The following is a 23,420-nucleotide window of genomic DNA, read 5'->3' as shown; positions in this document are numbered from 1 at the left end:
GTGTTGTTTTTTCAGTGCTAAATAAATATTTTTATACTTTTAATAATTGTAATTGATTTATTCTTTGAATTGCAATGCCTTGATTTTAGTGAGGTTAGTACACAGTCATAGCTATAAATGCAATGGTAGGCCTACTAATAATTGGCATAATAATTTTTTTCGGTGTTTCGGTTTTCGGCCTTGGTTTCCTCATTTTCGGTTTTCGGTTTCGGCCAAGAATTTTCATTTCGGTGCATCCCTAGTAATAACTAAGACAGGTTTCCATCACAGAGCCAAATAGAGGACAGCCTCACCACAGAGCTCCATCTTAGAGCACACATCACATAACTACAGAGCTCAATTAAATGATTTGGCTGGTTTGTAAAGGCCTCAGCACGTTTATTGACATCATCTTCGAGATTTAAATCAACCATGATTTTTGCAACATTGTCTTCTTCAAGATTAAAGTCAACCATGCTTTTTGTGGTGTACTGAAACAGAAACTGTTGTAGTGGTGTACTGAAACAGGGATCAATTGACAACCATTATAATCCAAATGAGTTAAGCAGCTGCCATAGCTGTATCTTAGTTTTGTCCAACCAAGTAGGCGCCTATAAACAATTTCAATTGAACTGCCCTTTATAGGCATTTGGGCTGGCTCCTCTTCTAAGCAGTTAAAAAAAAAAAACGTCTACACTTGCCCCCGCGATTGATGGAAATGTTGCCCTTCACTCAGAATTCAGAATCTAAACTTTGTCTGTGGCACAGTTGAAAAACCTTCCTAAACAGAGAAACTCTAATGTACTTTCTTGTGTTCTAATCAAAGATACAGCAATGGGACCTGCTTAACACTCATTTGGGATATAATGGATGTCAATGGATTGCCAACTGCCCAATTTCTTAACACGGCAAGCCTGCCAGAGGGCGCAAGTTGAAAATAAATTGTGGGTGCTATGTAGTTTTACATAATGTTAATAATTAACCGGGGGTCTTAACAAACTGACTAAATCCTTTATAGAACTCATCATCCTTAACTATACGACATAGCTCTACAAAAAATTTCACATCACATAACGAGGGATGTTGCTATTAGGGGTGGGAATCAGAGGGTACCTCCAAATACGATACACAATACATGGCCCACAATACCGATAATATCGCGATACAAACTCTACATAAATAGACAACTATTCAGGAGCCCTGAAATAACACCATGGCTTTTCTGAAATTAATAGCAAACATTATTAGTAGCCTATTATCTACTTATTATCTCTGATCTTTCTCACTCAGCCTCTGTCTCTCTTCTCCTCTCTGACTTCGTCAGAATATTTATCATTCTTTGGTAATTGTATGTACTGTATGTCATGTATATCTATGTTCAGTGTTTACACTATATGTGTAGTGTTTTGTGTGTCCAGCCTATCTATGTTCTATGTTGGTCTAAATCAGCCTGGAAAATCTCTGTTCATGAATGGTATATTGTCAATATTCTGTGTAAAAATATGTTGAAGCTGCTCCTGTTAATGAATACCTCTCCAAGCTCAGAGACGTATCATCCTGCATATTACATGTAATTCATGGTCACATACACCTGACCCCAACTCCCTCAATCCTTTCTTACCCCCTGATTCCATCTGCTCCTGTCCCCTCTCTCCACTTCATGTGTACCTATCTTTGGTACCAATATTTCACATTATACACCCCCTACATGCAATCATGCAAACACTTAAACTGATATCATGGAATGTCCTCGGCTTTCACACTACCCCTAAAATAATTAACCACTTAATAAAATTAAAGGCAGATATTTGCTTCTTACAAGAAACACACTCGACAGAGACAGAGCTACAACACCTCCATTTCAAACAATTTGACAAAATCTTTTCATTCACATTTAAAAGCAGACAAAGAGGCGTTTCAATTCTAATACAGAAAAATATCAGTTTCACCCTCAATTCATCCATTACAGACCCAGAAGGAAGATTTATTATCATCAATGTCTCAATCAATCACTTAACCTTTACGCTCCAAACATTGATGATCCTAATTTTTTTCACAACCTTTTATTCACTGCTTCACAATTCTACAAATCTCATAGTAACTGGAGATTTTAACACTGTTCTCAACCCGTCACTTGACCGTTCACACAACCACAGCAACTCGCGGATTTGGCATTCATCAGATGTAATAAAACAATACATGACTGACTACGGCCTTGGCGATAGCTGGAGAGCAAGGAACCCATTGCTAAGAGAATATTCCTATGTCTCCAACCCACCAGTCTTCCTCAAGAATTGACTTCTTCCTTGTTAGTAACTTCCAAATTCAACAGATTTCAGAAAATACTATTCATCCAATTATCGTCAGTGACCATGCCCCCATTTCCTTATCACTAGCCATCCCAGTACAAAAGAAATCCGCTACTAGATGGCATTTCAACACATCACTACTAGAAGACCCCAATTTCACCGCTCTGATAGGGAGAGAGTGGGCATCCTTTCTGGAGATGAACGACTCTCCAGAAATCTCAACATCAACTCCTTTGGAAACAGGCAAGGCAGTCATGAGAGGCATAATCATATCATCACATAGAAAAAAATAGCAGCAACAATTAGAAAACAATCTTGAGCAAAAAATAAAACAGCTAAGCAATCAGCAATCTACCACTCCATCTGAAGATACACAAATTAAATTAAGACAAGCTAAAACACAACTTCTCATGCAAACGTTGGGATGTACAAAGATTGACGTGAGAAAGTGCGGCTCTCCACTCAAACTAAATGCCTGGCTTACGCACATTTCTGCTGCATTTTGTCAGTTGGCGGCACATAGAGGCAATGCAGCGCAACAACATTAGGCCTACTCGACGAGTCATGAAGTAATATTATAATATGTGGCTAGTTCAAAGTGGATTTGAATGTCGGAATGCGTGATCTTAAATGCGCTTCAATCATGCGTTATTGTTGTCGAGACGCATAATGTGACACTGTTGTTAGGCTAAACTTAAACAGACCCATAAAACTAAATTGTCAATATTGGAATTAAAAGGAAATTAAAAGGAAGCCCCAGCAATATTATTTTGAGTGATGGCTTGTTTATTAAACGTTACATATTTTCCAGACCACGCATGACATCTGGGCTAATTGATCTCTCTTCACGCATGTGTTGTGAATTTCTTGACTGCAATTATATATATATATATATATATATATATAATATATATATATATATATATATATATATTATATCTATAATATTATATAATCATAATATTATTATGTGATGTTGAGATGTTTACTTAAAATCAATCCATCAATGAACCCGTCGGCCAATTTCGAATTATGTAGGCCTACATATTATTGACACCAAATAATGTGTCTATAATCGATAATCGCGCGCGCGCAGTGTTAGCCTTGTTAGAAGATATTGTGAATGGTCGCATTCAAAATGAACGGGTGTTCCGCGACTATTATGATTTTTTGGCTCATGTTGATGACTGGCTTATCAGCCGATTCAGATTCCCAAGAGCTATCCTCTTGGAACTATGTATTTCTCCTAACGAGGGCACTACTGTAGGCCTATTTATACTAATTAGCATATTAAATGAGGGAGGAGACTGGGCGGAGAGTCGGGCTCGTGCATGTGCGCTCAATTTCACGTTAATTGGGGTGTACAAAGAGAATCTGCGTGAAATCGTGCTTACACAAGAATTGATACATCCAGATTTTTTTGTGCGCAGCAGCTTTCCAGATTTTGGTGTCCGCAAAGTTTTAGTCAGAAATTCACGCAAGTCTTAGTACATGAGGCCCCTGGACCAGATGGACTACCGGCAGAATTCTACAAACATTTTTGGGACATCCTATCACCATTTTCAATAGATTAATTGCAGAAATCAATTCCACCTCTACCATCCCCACACATATGAATACAGCAGTCATCACACTGATACTGAAAATAAGGACCCAACACAACCCTCTAGTTACCGCCCTCTGTCATTAATCAATACAGACTTGAAAATCATTACCAAAACTTTAGCCACCAGGATTGAATCAATCATATCTTCACTTATCCATCCAGATCAGACCATTAAGAACAGACATGTATCAGATAACATCCATATACTTTTTAATCTCATCAGCAAGGACAACAACAAGAGAAAGCATTTGATAAGGTTAACTGGACATTTTTATTCACTACACTCAAAAATTTGGTTTTCGAGAGTCGTTCATCCATTGGGTAACAACACTGTACACTTCACCTAAGGCCACAGTTGTCACAAATGGGATCACCTCACCAAGCTTGTCACTGCACCAAGTAACCAAACAGGGTTTCCCACTCTCTCCTTCCCTCTTTGCCATCTTCATTTAACCACTCGCAGCAGCTATACGCCAAAACATTCAGGCCAACAACTCTCAACACAAAATTAGCCTATACGCAGATGATTTATTATTATACTTACAAACCCCACCTACTTCATTCAATGAAACCTTCAAGGTCATCAACAATTTCTCCAAAGTCTCTCACTATACAATCAACTGGAATAAATCAATTGCACTGCCACTATCTGGAGACAGTGGGGACTCTGCAGCACAGGATCCTTCACTTGCGCTCAACATAGGTAATATCAAATACTTCGGTATCACACAAGACGATTACAAAAGATGGAACAAACTAGACTCTCTCACTACCCATTTTTATTGGAAAGACAAAAGACCACGAATAGCACTTTACACAAAAAACAAGAAACATCTAGGCAGACTTTAAGCACCAAATTTCATGCACTATTTTCTGGCTAATCAATTAAAATACTTATATATATATATAGATGGACTCAACAACAGATACATACTGACCCTACGGAACATACATACGAAAAGGAAACTATGCACCCCATTATCTATTGCAGACCTCCCCTTCCTACCGCAGTCAATAAAAAAAATGGACCTCTGTCATAACATCACAATATCCACACCTCTGACAGCATGGTGGAAAGCTAAGGCAGGCAACACTAGCAGTGCATGTAGGCTCACTCCCATCTGGCACAACCCTGATTTCCAACTGCACAAGGCACCTATCTATTTCCGCAAATGGCAGCAAATGGGCATCACCCACCTTCATCCCGTCTTCGAAACCACAAATTTAGGTCATTCACCTTAATTATCCATAGATTCGGGATCGGGAGAGACCAATTTCTTCATTACCAACAGCTGAAATCTTTAATCAAATCCAAAATGAAATTAACTAACAACACTTTGCAACCTTCTAAAATCAGTGAACAGCTATTAAACATTGCTAACCACCCCCCAAAAAATTATATCAAAGCTTTACAAACTCATCTCCTCATCTAACCCCACAATAACACTTCCCAAACCTAAATGGGAATGTGATCTGGCATTATCTCCCGACCTGGATTTCTGGACACAAATTTGCAGAAACATCTTTACTATGACCACCAACACCAACTAACAATTAAAATGTTTAAAATGGGATTAATTTACAGACACTTGCTCACAATGCACTCTAGGGAGCACTGACGCCTATTTGCATGCAACCTGGCTTTGCCAACCCATTCACTCTCTCTGGACCACTGTAACTGAGACACTATCCACAATCCTGGACTGCAGAGTCCCACTGTCTCCTACACTCTGCCTTCTAGGAAACACTTCAGATACTCCCCTCCCCCCAATCACACAATTCCAGTCCTTGTCTCTCTACCTATTGCTAAGAAGTCTTTCAAAACTGGAAATCTAAAACATCATGCCATATCAACCACTGGACCAATCTAATGTCAGAATTTCAACAGAAGAAACTGCAGCATGCAAAAATAACAATGTCTCTGCTTTTAAAAATATCTGGAATACTTTCATAACTTTTCTACAAATTCAACAGTAAATACATCCAAGACACCTCAAACTAGGGCTGGGCGATATGGCAAAAAATATTATCACAATTATTTTTTCCTTATTGATCGATATCGATATTAATCCTGATACATAATTTGATACTGCTGAAGCCTGAAGAAACCAGAGTGTTCATTAGTTAAGTTAGTTCATTAGGGCTGCAGCAAACATCTTAAATATTGTAGAGAGGCACAACCAATACATTAAAAGTAAACAAGTGGATCAACAAGTGTATTCTATTGTTTTTCATACGGTGCAACTACCGCAAAAGACGATACGGTAGACTGCTGTTTTGGAACAGCCCCGCTCGCGCTGCTGACAGCAGCGGAAGGACGGCGGGCAAAATGTTGTTGCGTGCATGTTCAAACTTTCTGTGTGGTCGCTGGGATGGTATGTTTTCAGATGTTGAAATAAATTAGTTGTGTTTCCCATTCGTGTTGGCACTGACCGACGGCTGTACTTCATCACTTTATAGATATTCAAACTAGGGATGTCCCGATACCACTTCCGATACCACAGCTTTGGCTAGCTGCCAATACCGACATCAGTCCGATACTTTGTTTTACTCTTGAACAAATAATAATAATAATAAAAATATATATGGAAGCACTTCCATATGCTCATGATTGCCAATAAGCCAAAAAACATCTCACTAAAGAAAAGTTGGCTTAAATCAAATGAAAAGATTTGAACAGAGTTCAACTATGAAATGGTTGGAAACATAAAGTGAAGAGTTAAACAAATAGCTAAATAGTTAGTTTGAATACATATGAGATAATATATAGAATAGCTGAGCTGTTACAGCTGATAGTTTGAAATGGTTGAATCAAGTGTGTGTGCTTGTGCATGCGTGTGTGTCATCACTTGTAGTAACCAGGGAGTGTTATTGACGTTATTCTTTCACATGTAGTTAATCGAGATAAGCTGGGTAGCAAACAAGCTGGTTCACATGGATTTCGTGTGATTCTACTTGCGCAAACACTTTGCTCAAGTTGAAACATTTGAACTTTTTTGCCTGATGCTTTGTCATGCTCTAACAGCCTATCAGCATTCACTCCCTAAAGTCCAGATTGAACCGCAAGATGGAGAAAGTGATTGTTGTCTCGGACTCCCCTCTTTTGTTGTCTCGGACTCCCCTCTTTTGTAATGATACATTTGAAGTACTTTCAAATACAAAAAAAATATTTTTTTTTTTCATACTTGGGTAGAGGTAGCAAACACTGAAGAAACTTTTAAGTAAAAGTCCTGTTTTCAAAAGCTTAATTAATTAAAGTAGAACAGAATACTTAAAATAAGTAAGTAAATGTACTCATTATGCAGCATTCCCTTTTCAGAATCGTATATATATATTATACAACTGGATCTTAAATATTTAATAATATAATCTAGTAATATAATGTTTATTATAGTGGATGCTATAGGGAATGCTGCACACATTTAGAGCGATTCATATTCAGCCAACATGACTGCAATAAAGCTTGCATCATGCCGGAATGGCTGGAGCTCTGCATCAGACGGACCAATTACCACCCCGGAACACACCTGGGGCCTCACTCAGTACGTTTACATGCACAGCTTAATTCGATTAAAGCCATAGTTCGACTATGCTCCTCAATTGGACAACTGCAATTGTCCACGTATACATGGCGGTGAGTAAATCGATTCATTGGCCGAAGCGTGTCATACGGTACGTGAGGTGGCGCTGTACCCATTTCAACTAGTGGTAATAGAGCCACCGGTTAACCTCTTTACGTCACCAGCAACAACAAACTCAGGCGGCAGTCGAGAAAGATGTTTTCAGTAGACAGCTGTCAGTTCACTTCGGGTCCATATCATTTTGTCTCCGTCGTATGCGGACTCCTCCGGCTGCTCTGCCAGCGGAGGAGTCTGTATACGACCGAGAGGTCGAAATGACAAACTACCTTTTTTTACTCCCCACTCACTCCCCAACATCAAACTCTGAACCCTTAAATCTGAGAAAGTGATGTAACATGAGACAGACTTCTCTTGTAGATTAGTCACGGAAAATGAGAATGAGTTATTTATTATTATCTTAATATCGCTAGTCCAGCGGTATGAATATCGCACATGCGAATATCACGATTTCGATAAGAAAACAAACAGTTGCCTTCGTTTCAGCGTACAGAACAAATGTGGCTTAAATTTAGCAGCCACATTTTTGATTTGTGTAAGCTAATGTCTTCAAAGAACACAAAGTGAAATAAAGCGATCTAAAGGCTTACTAAGCGGTCCAAGTTGTCTGGGTTTAGCAGTGTTCCCTGCTGGAACCTGGGTATGTAAAGCTGCTGCTGGAGCAAAATAAATTTGTCAGAGTCATTTTTCACTACTACCATAGATTTTCCAATAAATATCGATACCAAATTTTTGCAACGGTTTTGAAACGGAAAGTGAATTTTTGAAACGTTTTATAAACGGATACTGAATTTTTTTTAAATGGTGCACAGCATCTAACAGACACATCTCTACAGTAGCCCACATAGGGGCTATGTGGGCCCCTATGTGGGCTACTGTAGCAATGTGTGTTAGATGCTGTCCGAGAGAATAAAGATAAAAAAGCACAGCTGATATTGAGTATTGATACTGCAGAGAATGCTTATTCTCTGCACCGTTTAAAAAAATTCACTATCCGTTTATAAAACTTTCAAAAATTCACTTTCAAAAGTTTCAAAACCGTTTCCGTTTCAAAAATTCTGTATGATATCTATCAAAAAATCTATATGTGGTAGTAGGGAAAAATTAGGCTGACTAATTTATTTTGCTCTAGCATGCTTTAGAATTGGCAGCCTCAAAGTAAACCGATTAATCGCTCAGCCCTACAAAGAACGCTGCGAGTGAGCAGAACAGCCAAAGAGTGATACCCAGGTTTCAGCAGGGAACACTGCTATACCCATAGCAATAAGCCCCCGCCTCCTCTCACTCACACAAATCTCTACAGCTCCAACAGAACCCCGCCTCCTGTCACTCACTCGCAGTAGTTCGGCTCTAGTCTCAATGCTCTGTGTGACGTGTGAGCTAAAGAGCTTAGCCAACACAGCTAGCAAGTGCACCACCTTCCGGACCGGTTTTGGTAGAGAAAGAAAATGGCAGTAGTGTTGTTTAGAAGTACTTTGGATTTGAGGCAAATTAACAATGAGGGTCAAAAGACGCAGGTATACCCATATGCAAGAACAAGGTTTTGGGTTTCATAACTGTGCACATGCACAGCAATAGCTAACTTTTCCACGAAATTTGACCGACACAAACGATACATTACATGGAAGCTGATCCTCCATTAGTTCCAACAGTCCAGACCATATCACTCTGACGAAAACTCGCAAATAACAACTTAAGAACAAACATTTTAAATAAACAGATAATCCAGTGTCTGGGCACATTTTTGCAACTAAACATTTACAATAAATGACTAAGAGAAGGTTTCTGAGGAAATAGGTAAATTGCCTTCAATCAGAACACATGTTGTTCAGCGCCATCTAGTGGCCATGAGTGTATTTGCGAGTGTTTGGTTTGGGGTCATTCAGTTATATTTGCCCTGAACTTTCAATAGAGGGTTCAAGTGTCCAAGTTTTGGACACTTGATGGTATAGATTGTGTGTTACATGTTACATGTTTACATGTAACATGTTAATTACAACGACTTTGAGATATCTACATATTTTTTATAGTGGTAGAGCCACATATTTGTTCTTTTCATATTTCTGCACTTTATTTTGTGTGATTTGTTACTGTTAACGACTGGAAATCAGTAAGATTCGTATTCATTTTTATTTTACAATTCAATAGTTAAATAAAGATTTTATAAAATAAATGAATGCATCAATTCATCTTATAACATAACATAGGCCTGGCCTACAGGAATAAGCAGTTTATATGTTAACTGAATCCAATGTTGTGTTGGTCATACTACTGATTTATTGCTTGAGTTTAGTGCATAATAAAGAAGATTAGGAACTTTAAAAGAAAAATTGCATACTAAATCGCAATCGCAATATTAGTCCAAATATGTGGCTGGTCGCCTAGGTAACCCGCATAGCTCCCTCTCCCTCTCTGGTTGGGAGAGAGATACATTGTGCTTTATCAATGTAAATGAATGTTTTCCACGCTAATAAAGCCCTTTAAGACAGACATATAGCCCAAGAACAACATGAGCGACGGGAATCTAGCTAGCTGACTTTGTGATCCCCTCCTCATCCATGGGCTTCTCCTGCTATGGTCATCGTGCCTTCCCCAAACAATACAATCGAGACAACTAGAGCCAACAGTCTCTCCAACCCCACCCCCCTGACCCCCTCTCCTCCTCCTCCTCCCCTGAGTCCATTCAGAGTGCTAGGGGGGTGATGAGGGGTCAGGGAGTATTGTTACAATGTAGCAACAGATGACCACACTATAGTGAGCCCCAGCTGCCTGCTCTTTTCATCAATAACACTCTTCAAACCCACCCACACAGAGACACAGACAGTGAGTGAGTGAGTGAGTGAGAGTGAGAGTGAGAGAGAGAAAGAGAAAGAGAAAGAGAAAGAGAAAGAGAAAGAAAGAAAGAGAGAGAGAGACACATACCAACCGACATAGAAAAATAGAGAAAAAAAACATCTGCTTGAAGCTCAGTGCATAGTTTCTCTCTCTCTTACCATCAACTAAATTAGCTAGATTGGCATGAGTGTCCATATTCAACATTGTCCACCTGGTCCGGACAGGCCTGCAGATTATGGCCGAGCTAGGCTGGGGACAGAGGTGGAGCTAGACCGGGAGTGTGCGGTGGGAAGGGTTCAGTCCATACAGGCCTATCTCTTTCCGCTTCTGGACTCCGGGACTGTAGTCACTAATTCTGGTCCAGCAATGATGCGCACACACAGAATCACGCAAATATAGACCTCATCGTCCATAAGCCGCACTTGACAACAATTAAAGATTGAAAGGAACAAACCTGTACATAGGCCACAACCGTGTTAAGGCTTCGGTAACAAAGGCCCAATTTAAAGTACATGAAATCATATCCGAAGGCCCCCCCCCCCCCCCCCAAAGTGCTGCGCAGGTATTCAGACTTTGAGATCTTTGTGGATTACGACAGCAACAATGAGCAGCTCAGAAGAGCTGACCCACTTGCTGCGGCAGCACGCCAGAATCGTGGAGATGGACCCGCCGGACCACACCAGTGTGCTAGAAGAAGGTGATCACACTTCAGATATGAAAGTTGCAATAATTCTGTGAAAAGCCTTTGAAATTATTTTATGTTTATATCTTATATCAAAACATAACATTAATGCACATGTCGGCAATTCAATTGTTTATTACCATATAGAAAGTATTGATCATGCCACAAACTTTTGAAAGGTATTTGTGTAGATTACAGGGCGTAACTGCAGCAAAACACACACACTGATTCATAGCGAATCGACCTCTATGCACACCAATAATTTATATGAAAGTAGGATTACAAGGCAGAGCACATAAACAGAGAGGGTGTGTTGTTTGAACAGATTGGCTATAAAGAAATGGAGTGGGGCTGGAAGAGATGATCATGTACCACCACATACCAGACCTATCAGGCCCCTTAAGTTTGGATTATCAAAAGTATCAAAGTCCAAATCAAACGTACATGTGTCTATGTACATCTGTGTGTGCATGTTGCCATTCATTTGTTAGTATCTGTGTGTGTGTGTGTGTGTGTGTGTGTGTGTGTGTGTGTGTGTGTGTGTGTGTGTGTGTGTGTGTGTGTGTGGAGAGAGGAAGGGGTTACTTACAGTGTCAGAGAACAAGGTCAGTCCATCCCTGGAGAGGTGTTGGCTTACTAGCAGAACACAGCTACTTGAAACCAAGGTCATTGCTTTATGGCTGGGGAAAGGGGGGGAGGCCGGCTACAGGACACCCACACAAAGTAGCATGGGATTGGTGGGGTGGGGGGAAGAATATATACATTTTTTTTTTCTATGTTCAGCTGGATGACATAATACACACACACACACACACACACACACACACACACACACACACACACACACACACACACACACACACACACACACACACACACACACACACACACACACACACACACACACACACACACACACACACACACACACGTATGTATGTATGTATGTATGTATGTATATATATATATATATATATATATACACACACATATACAGTACATATTAGGGATGGGAATCTCTTGGCACCTCACGATTCTCTTGTGTGTTGATCATTAAAGACAATCAACAGATGAATTACCTTATCTAATATTTTAGATTAGATAAAGTCAGTTCTCTGCGCAGAGAACCCGCAGGCAGAAAAGAGTTTTCTGTAGCGCTCTGCAGCAGGTGAACAAATTTAATAAAAAAAGATATATATACTGTATATATATATTTTTTTATAATTAAATGTGCGCCTGAGTGGGGGTGTCTCACATGCGTGCATGCACGTCTTATTCGTTTCTTTCGCTTATACTCCTTGATACTTCAGGGCAAAACTTCCTGAAAACCGACACCGGTCTGACAAACAAATCAGAATAGCAGCTATTATTCGGTCATTATGGCTGGAAACTGGAGAGCAGAGAGACCATGTGCATGCACCCTGCACTCTCCTCCATCCTTTCAAAGTCCTCTAACCAGCTTCTTCGGAACACCACTACACAATAAGAGCCCTCTTATAGAACTGTAGATGACAGCAAAGTGGACGATGGAAATTCAACACCATCAATTCATTACAAAGACTCATCTTCAGTCTCAACTGCAAAGCTGCTACGCTTCGTCTGAGCAGCGAATTATTTAAAGGTGACATATTATACCACCAGGTGTGATTAGCCATTACAAGCCATTCTGACATCACAAGTGGGCATGCCCACCTAGATGTGTGCTGGATAGATCAGTCTAACAGCCTACCCAGTGGACTGTAGCAAACGTTCATCTATCCGTCATACATCTGGACACGCTCACTTGTGATGTCAGAAGAGACGATTTTCAAAACGGTTGTAATGGCTAATCACACTCACAACTGGCGGCATAATATGTCACCTTTAATACCCGCGTGCGAGGGTTGGGCTTCCCGGACACACATAGTATATCGCTACATTGTGTGGCGCATTTGATTCATTCAATATAGCTCTCATACTCAACGAAGGTACTTAAAAAGTATCACAAAGTTGCCGTGGGCTGTAACCATAACACGCCTAAAACACTTTTTTTTTATCTCAGTGTTTGAATTCCCGCTGAAACAGTGGGTTCACTTGTTCACTGTAATGGTATTATTCAGTACTCATATAGGTACTCTGTATCGGCGAGTACTAGGGATGCACGATATATATATTTTTTTAACCAATACCAATAACCAATATAACTTTCAGCTCCTTAAGGCTGATACCGATAACACACACACATATACATACATATGATCATGACATTAATACTATGAGCAAATCGAAAAACCTTTGGGTTTTTATTCACACTTGATGCCCGATATGCGGACATCGCTCAGACATCAGTAGAATCAACGGGGGGTTTAGGGGGGGCGGGCTTGCAAGGGGCGTGATATGACGTAGGGTCGAGGTTCGCAAGAGGCGGGATAAGGACGGCCCCTGTGACTCAGGTGTGTTTTGGTCTGACTGCAGACTAGTGGTGGATTTCATGATTCATTTGAATGAATCAGTTCGCGTCGGTCAGTTCACCAAGAAGAGTCGTTCGTTCGTTCATTCGCATTTCCGGTAGCGGTGAATCATGATTCTCAGTCACTGAGTCGGTCAGACTTGGCTCCTCCCTCGTTCTCGTTCAAACGAATCGTGAATGCACGTTCTCAGCCGAGTCGGTCAGACTCAGCTCCTCCCTCGTTCTCATTCTCAAACGAATCACGATCGTGCAATGGTGCAAACGGTCATCAATCAACACAACATTAACTAAGTTCCTTTTAACTGAGGAGCGCTTCATGGTCGGAATCGGAATGTTGTTGCCCAGCTGGCTCTCGTGACTTCTCAGTCCTCACCACTTAACACAGTCAGTGAACGAACGGCGACTCGCGAGTCAGCGACTAGTGGGTGGAGCTGGGAGTCGAGTCTCGGCGAACGAACGACGACGAACGAGTCGAAAGAGAGCGGCGAATCAGGTCGGTTAGTTCATTTTAAAGAGTCGTTCGTTCGAACTGGTTTGTTTCCGAACGAGCCACCACTACCGCAGACAGCAACGGAGGCAGAATGGGCAGAACTCATCACGATCATCTTATGTTGCTGCAGCGATGCATCATATATTCCGTTGCATCCACATCGATCAATGAAAGATTGGAGCATGAGTTACAGACAAATAGAAGAAACAACGGAGAAGAAAGGCGTCGCGAATGACTGCTTTACCGGAGAAAGAGCGGCTTTTTTTGCTTCATTTCACATCTAACAAACACTGGGACAAATGTAGTTGATATCTGTGTTTAACTGAGAAAACAGGGAGTGGAAGGCCGGGACGGGATGATGTTCAGCTAACTGTTGTCAATAATAAGTGTTACGAGAGTAGCGTATGTGTGTGCGCGGGAATGGCAGTGTGTGTGTGTGTGAGTGGATGAGCGAGGAGAGCGAGCGGTAGCGTGTGTAAGTAATGAACGAGTCCAGCAATAAGCCCCTTCAGGGAGGAGCAAGACACCTCCGCTTCGCGTTGGTGTCCTGTTCGCCTTGTCGGGGCTTATTTCCCGATAATGACCGGCGTTCTATACATTATCCCTTACATATCCACCATCTGAAATGCACTCTGATACCTGAGGTTATCATTTTCAATGACCTAATCACACATGGATCACCCTTTTGTTTATAACATGGTGACCGATATTCATGTGATCTCCTGCTATACATCATCATAGAGCCTGTTTGTTAAGCCGATTGAAAGACTGAAAGCCATGCCTAGCAGCGCTGGTGCGGAAGGTAGACATATTCACAGCACATGGGAGGAAAGAGGGGGGACAGGTCTTATCTCAGCCTCCCCAGCTTACACCAGTGCCTAGCAGCTCTAAAATTAGACACCGGTTCAAAACACAACGCAACACCTCTCTGATGGGAACTTGGCTGGTTGCTGAAATGCCATAGACGAAGCAGAGGGCTGGAGCCGGCCAGGTCTCTTTCAGGTAAACAAGCCAGACACACAGGCCGGGACCACTAGCCGCCACAATCAGCACTAACATGGACTGCTAGCGTGCTGCCATTACCAACCATCTGCCACGGCCCAAGATTTAAACAAATACACAGGGTTTTCCAAAATAATCATGGCATAACGCAATAACAATAATAATAACGATGGATATTCTGATTTACAAATGGAAAATAGCAGCCTTTGGTGATGCAATAAATGGCTAAATAATTTGCAATAAAACTGTTACAGTATGCACTTTTAAATGTAAAGATTTATTTGTAAGCATATCCACATGTAAACATATACACAAAGCAGTTGTAGGCACTGATAAAGCAAGAAAAAACAGCTTGGCAGAGGAAAACCAGAATCAGTGCCAGTTGTTGAGTTATAACGAGTTAGGCACAGATAGTGTTGTAGAACTGCATTCTGACACCAACCAGTAGTGAGAACAGTTTCCTGCACAGACGTGTCTGAAAGTACAGGTAGAGTAACCCAATCAAGGTTGAACAAGGTTTAAAACAGTAGGCTGCCTCTCTGAACTGTGACAGACTCAACCTCTAACCCGTCATGCCTAATAAAGGCTTTACAATGGGAGAGAGATTCAGAGACACTGAAACAGAGAGAAGGAGACAGATGCAAAGGTTGAGGGAACGGACTTAACCACAAAAGAAGGAGGGAGGAAAGATAGAGAAAGTGACAAATAGAGAAAGATGGACAACAAAAGACACAGAGGGAGGCTGGGCAATTAAGATCCAGACAAACATAATTTAGATGGGGCTAACAGTGAAACAGAAAGCAAGAGTTAGCCAGTAGAATGAAGCCCAGAAATAGACTTCCAGCTTGTGGTGGAAGGAACAATTTGTCAGTCCAATTAGCTGTTAGCTAAGAAAGCCTCTTTCCTTTTTTCCCCGTTGACAGCCACTGCTGAAACAGCGATTAAACACAGTTACGGTTCCAGTGGCCAAGTGGGTATGTTTTTATGTGTAACACAAACATGCTGTGCTGCTTAAGCTTTTGCATAGGTTTTCAATTTGTGGAAGCTGCAAGGATATTCACCGCGGCCCTATTTTTGGAAGACCCCATGTTTAAATTTCACCACCAACATTTGGCTGGTCCACATTGAACAGATATGTTTCAGTCAAAAAAAGAGGAAAAAAGTTTCACCTTTTGACATGGCCGAATCTGTAAAAGATATGGACAAGAGCCGAGTTCCCTCTGCTAAGAACACACAACATCCTATTGGAGAACAGTCTTGTTCTCTGCTCTGACAAGCAACTCTTCCTTATGTAGTGTTTCATGACATCTCTTGACTCAGTGTAAGCAATCTGTGTGTGAGAGCACGAGTGTATGCGTGGTGGGGCATTGCACTTAGTAGTAGGGAGTATTAAAAACCATAAAACAAGCCATGCACCTAAGGGGAAAAAATAAAACAAAGACATAGAACAATCACCCGCCAGATGAGCCAAACACACACACACACACACACACACACACACACACACACACACACACACACACACACACACACACACACACACACACACACACACACACACACACACACACACACACCTCATAGTTCCACCCCTCTCTAGCCTCAGCCCAGCACATGGAAGACCTCACATTCCAGGTCTGGAGATGTAAGCCAGGCCAGCGGTGGCCAGCTAAGAAGAGCCTGTCTCCCCTCCACAGAGGCTCAACTGTTCCCTCAAACAGACTCCCTCTATCTGCTGCAAGGACTGCGCCTGTCGGGGGAAGGCGGGGAGGGACGGAGGGGAGGAAGTGGAAAGATTGGGCAAATAAAGAAGCCTATAGTGGAGTAGTCTCTCCGGCCTGGTGCAGGAGAAGCCTGATAGCTGGGAGTTATGTAATACGTCAGGCCCCACATGCACAGAAGGACTACTGCCACACAAACTAATAATACCAGAGATAGAGGAAGAGAGAGAAGAGAGAAAATGGAGACTGAGGATGGAAGTGAATGCGAGATAAAGATTGAGGAAAAAGAGGAACATAAGAGGTTTGTGAGGAGAGGGCAGAGCCTTTAATCAATTATTCAGGGGTAGGCTGGGGACAGAGGTGGAGCTAGACAGGGAGCGTGGTGTGGGAAGGATTCAGTCCATACAGGCCCATCTCTTTCCGCTTCTGGAGTCCGGACTGTAGTCACTAATTCTGGTCCAGCAATGATGCGCACACACACACAATCACACAAATAAAAAGGCCACAACCGTGTTAAGGCTTCGGTAACAAAGGCCCAATTTAAAGTAATGAAATCATATCCGAAGGCCCCCCCCCCCCCCCCCCAAAGTGCTGCGCAGGTATTCAGACTTTGAGATCTTTGTGGATTACGACAGCAACAATGAGCAGCTCAGAAGAGCTGACCCACTTGCTGCGGCAGCACGCCAGAATCGTGGAGATGGACCCGCCGGACCACACCAGTGTGCTAGAAGAAGGTGATCACACTTCAGATATGAAAGTTGCAATAATTCTGTGAAAAGCCTTTGAAATTATTTTATGTTTTATATCAAAACATAACATTCATGCACATGTCGGCAATTCAATTGTTTATTACCGTATAGAAAGTATTGATCATGCCACAAACTTTTGAAAGGTATTTGTGTAGATTACAGGGCGTAACTGCAGCAAATCTCTCACACACACACACACACACACACACACACACACACACACACACACACACACACACACACACACACACACACACACACACACACACACACACACACACACACACACACACACGAGAAGAGAGGAGAGGATGGGGGAGAGTGCTAGCTTGTAGGGCACCTCAGTCTGTGTCTGGTAACCAAGGGGTGAAGTGGAGGAGTTAGAATGCTTAAAAATATGATTGTGATTTTCTTGGCCGCTGCCAGGAATCCATGTGACTGGCATCACATTAGCCGGGGAGGGAGGGCTGGGTGGGAGGGAGGGCTGGGTGGGTGGGGGGGTGTGGAGAGGGCAGGGCCTACTAGTGTCCGGAGGTGTATGACTTGGCTTTGTGATCAGTTTTCCTGCTCCCTCCCTACTGACGGTAAGCAGATCGCCTACGCACACAAACACGACTTTGGTTGCGGGGGAGGGGGATGGAGGGGGTGGGGTGGTGCCAGTCTCAAGCCAGTGATGATTCTGAAACGACAGTGGAGGCGCCGGATCCCATGACAACAGCACATTAACCTCGGGTTTGATTTGTCGGATCACTTTTTTATTATTATTAGACACTATGCTATAATAACAGATTTCCAACTTGTTAGCAGTATCCTTTATTAGGACACGTGTGCTGTTCACTCATTTTAAAACAACAAGTGTGGCGACTGTGGTAGAAAAAAAAATTAAAGGTCACAAACAATAGTTCTTGAGGTAGGTATTCGAATCTCAATTCAGCATTCAAATGCTTAATATTAGCAATATTAGCCGATACTAGGAAAAAGGTGGAAGCCATGCCTGTCTCCACTCTGACGAGCAGAGTGCTCCTGGAGTCAACCGTTAGCTCTGCTGTGTCAGGAGTTGGCCTTGTAAGAAAGGCAGAGCATTTTTACCTCGGCTCAAGAGTACAGACAAGTCGGCGCAGCGCAAGTCAACCGTGCTGTTCCTAGTTAATGCAATGAAAAGCTGGAAACATAATAAACATGGCTTGTGTATTAGGACTGTTTGAACGAATTTTGGGAATCAAACATCATTTGAATGGTAAAAAATGTATACTAATCGAATGCTAAAATAAATTCACAAACGTGTCTTTGTTTTCTTTCATGAATGTGTGACTAACGTAAGCAAATCTTGCCCTTCTCTTCTGGTCCTACCCACATAAAATAAAATGCTTTTCTCATACTCTAAACTGGAGATAAACTTTTTAATCCTAGTGTAAAATACTGTAGCGGATGAGGGATAATGAGTGCATTCTTTAATACATCCATCTTTTGGAGCCGTTTTGAGGATGTTTCCCTGTTCAATTACAAAAAATGGGCATCATTCTTTTGTAGAAAGGTTGCATTTTCTTGTAGTGCAGACTGCTATCAAGATGAAGTCTGTGATTGATTGTAGTTTATGACTATGGATGCAGTAAGAGCACTGTCTGTTGAGATAACGTAAATAGGCTGTTACCTACAACTTAGGACATGGTGGAGGTAGTCACATGTCCATGATGACTATGACAAAGGTAACCAAATGTGATTGGTTAAACTGATTTATTTGTATGTATGTGTACGATCCCATTCAACTCAACGATTTGTTATAATTTTATTGTCGTGTGAAAAAATCCCAATGAAGAATCGCGTTCAATGTAAAAGGACGATACGACGTGAGTCATGAGTCAGTGCTCTCCATCACCACGGACAAGCAGCAGATTATATTACGGCCGTCGAGAGGTGGCGTTACTATCATTTCTTTTTGTGCCTATAATTTACTTTGCAAGAAAAAAAGTTTGTAGGTAGAATGCCCTCAGAACGTTAAATAGTTTAACTTTAAATAGATTAAAAAAACCTTTAAAAACACAACAAAGTATCCAACAAACACGGCCTGTGTCGCGAGGTGCGTAGCCGGCAGAACTGCCCCCCCCCCCCACAGCGCTTGAGCGCCTGACACTGGCAAACATAAGCAGTGAGGATTCCGAAATGATGATCAAATTTAACACTGCTTTTTATATAGCTAAAGAAGAGCTGCTGTTCACAACGAAACTGCCTGTTCCCAGTTCATTAGAGTGATCGCTGAAAAGTCTGCTCTAATTTGAAGTTCAGATTCAACGTACATGTCATTCATGATTGACGGAGATACAGACATTTCCACAAAAGGAGTGAGAGATCATCTATAGCCGCATCTTACACAAAGGGAAACCGGCCAACATTTGAATTGGCCACATCGATGTGGAGCATGCCAATGCAAAAGGTGCGTGTACAACAGTATTGTACATAGTGACCCCAATAGCTCTAATTTAAGCAGAAATAAGACATACAACACATTTTAACCTTACCAGATGATTGTAGTTTGTAGTAATAATGATTAATAGACTCTCTCGCTGGCACGTAGTAGTGCCAACCCTAAATGTGAATTATATTAACCACTTTTTGAACTTGCAATAGTCGACAGAAAGATCGAAAGTGTGTGTGCATAAACAGTCTCACGCACAAAGCCCCTGAGAAACCCAGCCAGGGCGAGGACAGGCATGCTCCTGCTCCAAACATTCCAGCATTGAGGGTTTAACACAGCCGCTGCTCTGCAAGAGTGAGTGAGTGAGTGAGTGAATGAGTGAGAGAGAGAGAGAGAGAGAGGCTGCAAACAGCAGAGACATACCGATTCCATGGCTGAGGGAGAATGAGGCGGACTAAAATCCAGTGAGTAAGTAAACGACTGCTGCTGCTTTAGTTGTCCAGGGAATCCTGGAAAACAAGACACAAACAAACACAAAGACATTAATAACATATCCATTTAAATACATTTCACAGATGTTATAGTGGAAGAGGCAGGGGATGGTGGTGGATCTGGAGCCCTTCGGGAATAGAAATGTGTTGCAAAACATACCCCGTGTTTTGCCAATTCATGCTACCTATCAGATTTTGCTACCTAGTGGTTATGCGCATGACGACTAGGGATCGACCGATATGGATTTTTTTTAGGGCCGATGCCAATTTTTTTTTCCATCAGCCGATACTGCTTTTGATCCCTCAATTTACATAAATGACACAATGATGATAACAAATGTTACAAGTCTCAATTTAAAAAAAGGAACATTTATAGAACTGTCTGTAAATCATGCAGGGGAAAAAAATACTTTAAGAAAAATCGGCGAACGTGTTTCGGCTGATTACCGATACACGTAAAAAACGCAAATATCGGCCCGATATATCGGCCGGACAATATATCAGTCGATCACTACCAAACACATAAGGTAGCACTTTTTGAGAGTGTAGCATGATTCAATAGACACTGACAAGGGAGCATACATTGGCAGAACAATGTATACAACTATCCCATCAAAAAGTGCAGTGTTTCCCATACATAGACCAATGTGTGGCACAGCGCCACATAATTGGTGTGCGGGTACACTTATAAACGACGAAAAATATTAAAATAATGTACCCGACCTGCTTCACGACCCACTTATTTGAAAAGGTATAGTCCATGCTCTTGATTAGCTTAATCATAGCCTTATGTAAAACTGACATCCCTGAGTCATATGCATTTAGAACAAAGTATTATAATGTTGATGCATAGCAGTTTAACATGAGGAACATGCATTATTGCATTAGCCTATTTTAACCCGATTCAGCATTCATGCAAAAGTTAATAATAGCTTAACATTCACAATAAATAAGGATTTCCCACTAGCCTACATAAAATGTTGTTTGAGCAGTTACTCATGGGGATGCCTAATTGATGCCATCTCCCAAGCATAAAATCGGAATATTCTAAGAAACATCTTTATTAGTGGACACTCATTCTGCAAATTGAAACCTTTGTTTACCAGGTTAACAAATAGCCTAGGTTTAACATAGGCTACATATTCAAAATAAAACGGTGACCTAAATGAGATAGTTACCTCGTCTAAGAAAAAATAAAGAAAGTTGTCTACGTTGGCACCTGGAAAGCTTGTGCTGCATCTTTGCGCAAGTCATTCAGCCAATGATGTCTGTGTCGTTTATATGATATAGCCTACTCTATAAATTGCAAAAGTGTAGTAGTTGAGATGTGATACGGTATTGAGAGTGAGGAGATACGTCACGATTTGGGAGGGGCCGGAGCCCGTCCGCATTTTGAGCTTACTCGGAGAGTACTCGGTTGCCATGGGCAATGGCGACGAGAAAAAAATAGCAGGTGTAAGGTGTAATTCTCGTGACTACCACATGGATAAGAAGAAGGCACAAGAAAGGGGTCCCTATAGGGAGTCAGGTCACGGTCAGCGACGCTTAGCGGTCAAACGACTCTACGGCAGTAAGCTCAAAATGGCAGAACAGTTGTAATGTTGTCATGTCCGGGGGCGCGGCGATGTGTCGTTACGACACATCGTTCTTTGAACGGGCTCGGGGATTTGAATTCGATCTGCAGCAGGGGCTGGAGAGGAGCAATACAATTATGCCAAAAAAACATATGATTGATTGTGAAAATCGCCAATTCAAAAGCGAATGGACCGACAAATATTTATTAACAAAAAATGTTATAATGATACAATTAAAAGTGAAGAAGAAAGGAATCCGTCTGCCAAGTTTATTCCATGTAGTAGTACTATATCTATTAAGTTAACACTACTTTAAGTAAGATTTATTTGTAGCGATTCATTGACATAGTTTTACTATGGCCCCTGAACCCCCAGTGGTTTTCCTTTTTGGCCCACTTGTTAAGGAGGTTGACGCCTCGGGACGGACTTACTCTCACCACTCTCACCACTTACTCTGCAGTGTAGTGGGTGCATGCGTGAATTAATGAACGTGTGTGTGTTGCGAGCGTATGCGATTTCAAAGTAACAAATAAACAAACTCAAAGCCGATGCATGAATCCAAAACTATTAATTCAAAAGCAAAAAAAATCAAAATCAAAAACAGTGTCGCTTATTCACTTCAAATACTCAAATTTTATTTTCAAAACTTGGGAATTAATACGGCACGGTAACGAGCGGTTGAAAACAATGTTGGTATAATCCCATGGTGTGTGGGGCCATTAATACCACATCACTCATAACGCATATAGTGTTTGAATTCCAGGTGAAACAGTGTGTTAGGGTTAGGGTTACACTTACACATTAGCAACGGACCTGTGGACGAGCACAGTTACACCAAGTACTTAATTTCTTTATTGGACGTCTGTTGGAGATTTCTGAAATTTGAAAGTGTTTTCTCATCTTATCTCATCTCATCTCACTTCTATTTTTCCCCTCATTTGTGACACATCTCAATGTCACTTCCAAATAAAAGAGGAAAGAAATGCCTTTCATTTGAATTTAGTTGATAGCATTTTTAAAAAGTATTATAGTGGGTATGTGGTTATTCTGGCTAGACATTTTTTTCATAGAATTTACAGAAGATGCACTATATCGTGACATATATCGTTATTGACATGAAATAACCCATATCATGATAGAAGATTTTGTCCATATCGCACAGCCCTATAGTCAACCAAAGACAGAATGAACTCTACCTGGTAACCTAAATACCAAATATTGTGCGGAAGAAGTCAGTGGATTTCAGTCAAGGCAGGGCTTAAACTTAAAGCGAATCGCACACTATACAAGCCACAGAGTGCTGCATCTGGTTCCAATTCTGAAATGTTCACACTCAAAGCCCATCAAGCGATAAACACGAAAGTTGACAGACTATCCTAGAGCACACAACCTGACTTTTTTTTTTTTAAAGATATTCCATGTCGTTTGTTGAACAGTGATTATAAAACTGCTGTAACCAAAATCAACATTTTATGTTTGTCA

The 23,420-nt window shown here is 41.3% G+C and overlaps 1 protein-coding gene across 1 annotated transcript in view; it reads right to left on the bottom strand.

Moving 5' to 3' along the window:
• Positions 1–23,420, bottom strand: part of ankrd11 (ankyrin repeat domain 11) — a 150,597-nt gene that overhangs the window by 87,621 nt on the left and 39,556 nt on the right. Inside the window, exon 2 of the mRNA XM_084475992.1 lies at positions 20,297–20,382. The gene's annotated coding sequence lies outside the window, so the exon portion shown is untranslated. The remainder of the gene's footprint in view (positions 1–20,296; positions 20,383–23,420) is intronic.

The sequence above is a fragment of the Micromesistius poutassou genome (assembly GCF_964030765.1).
Source record: "Micromesistius poutassou genome assembly, chromosome: 12".
NCBI classification, from domain to species: Eukaryota; Metazoa; Chordata; class Actinopteri; order Gadiformes; family Gadidae; genus Micromesistius; species Micromesistius poutassou.
This window is presented reverse-complemented; position numbering and strand designations above follow the sequence as displayed.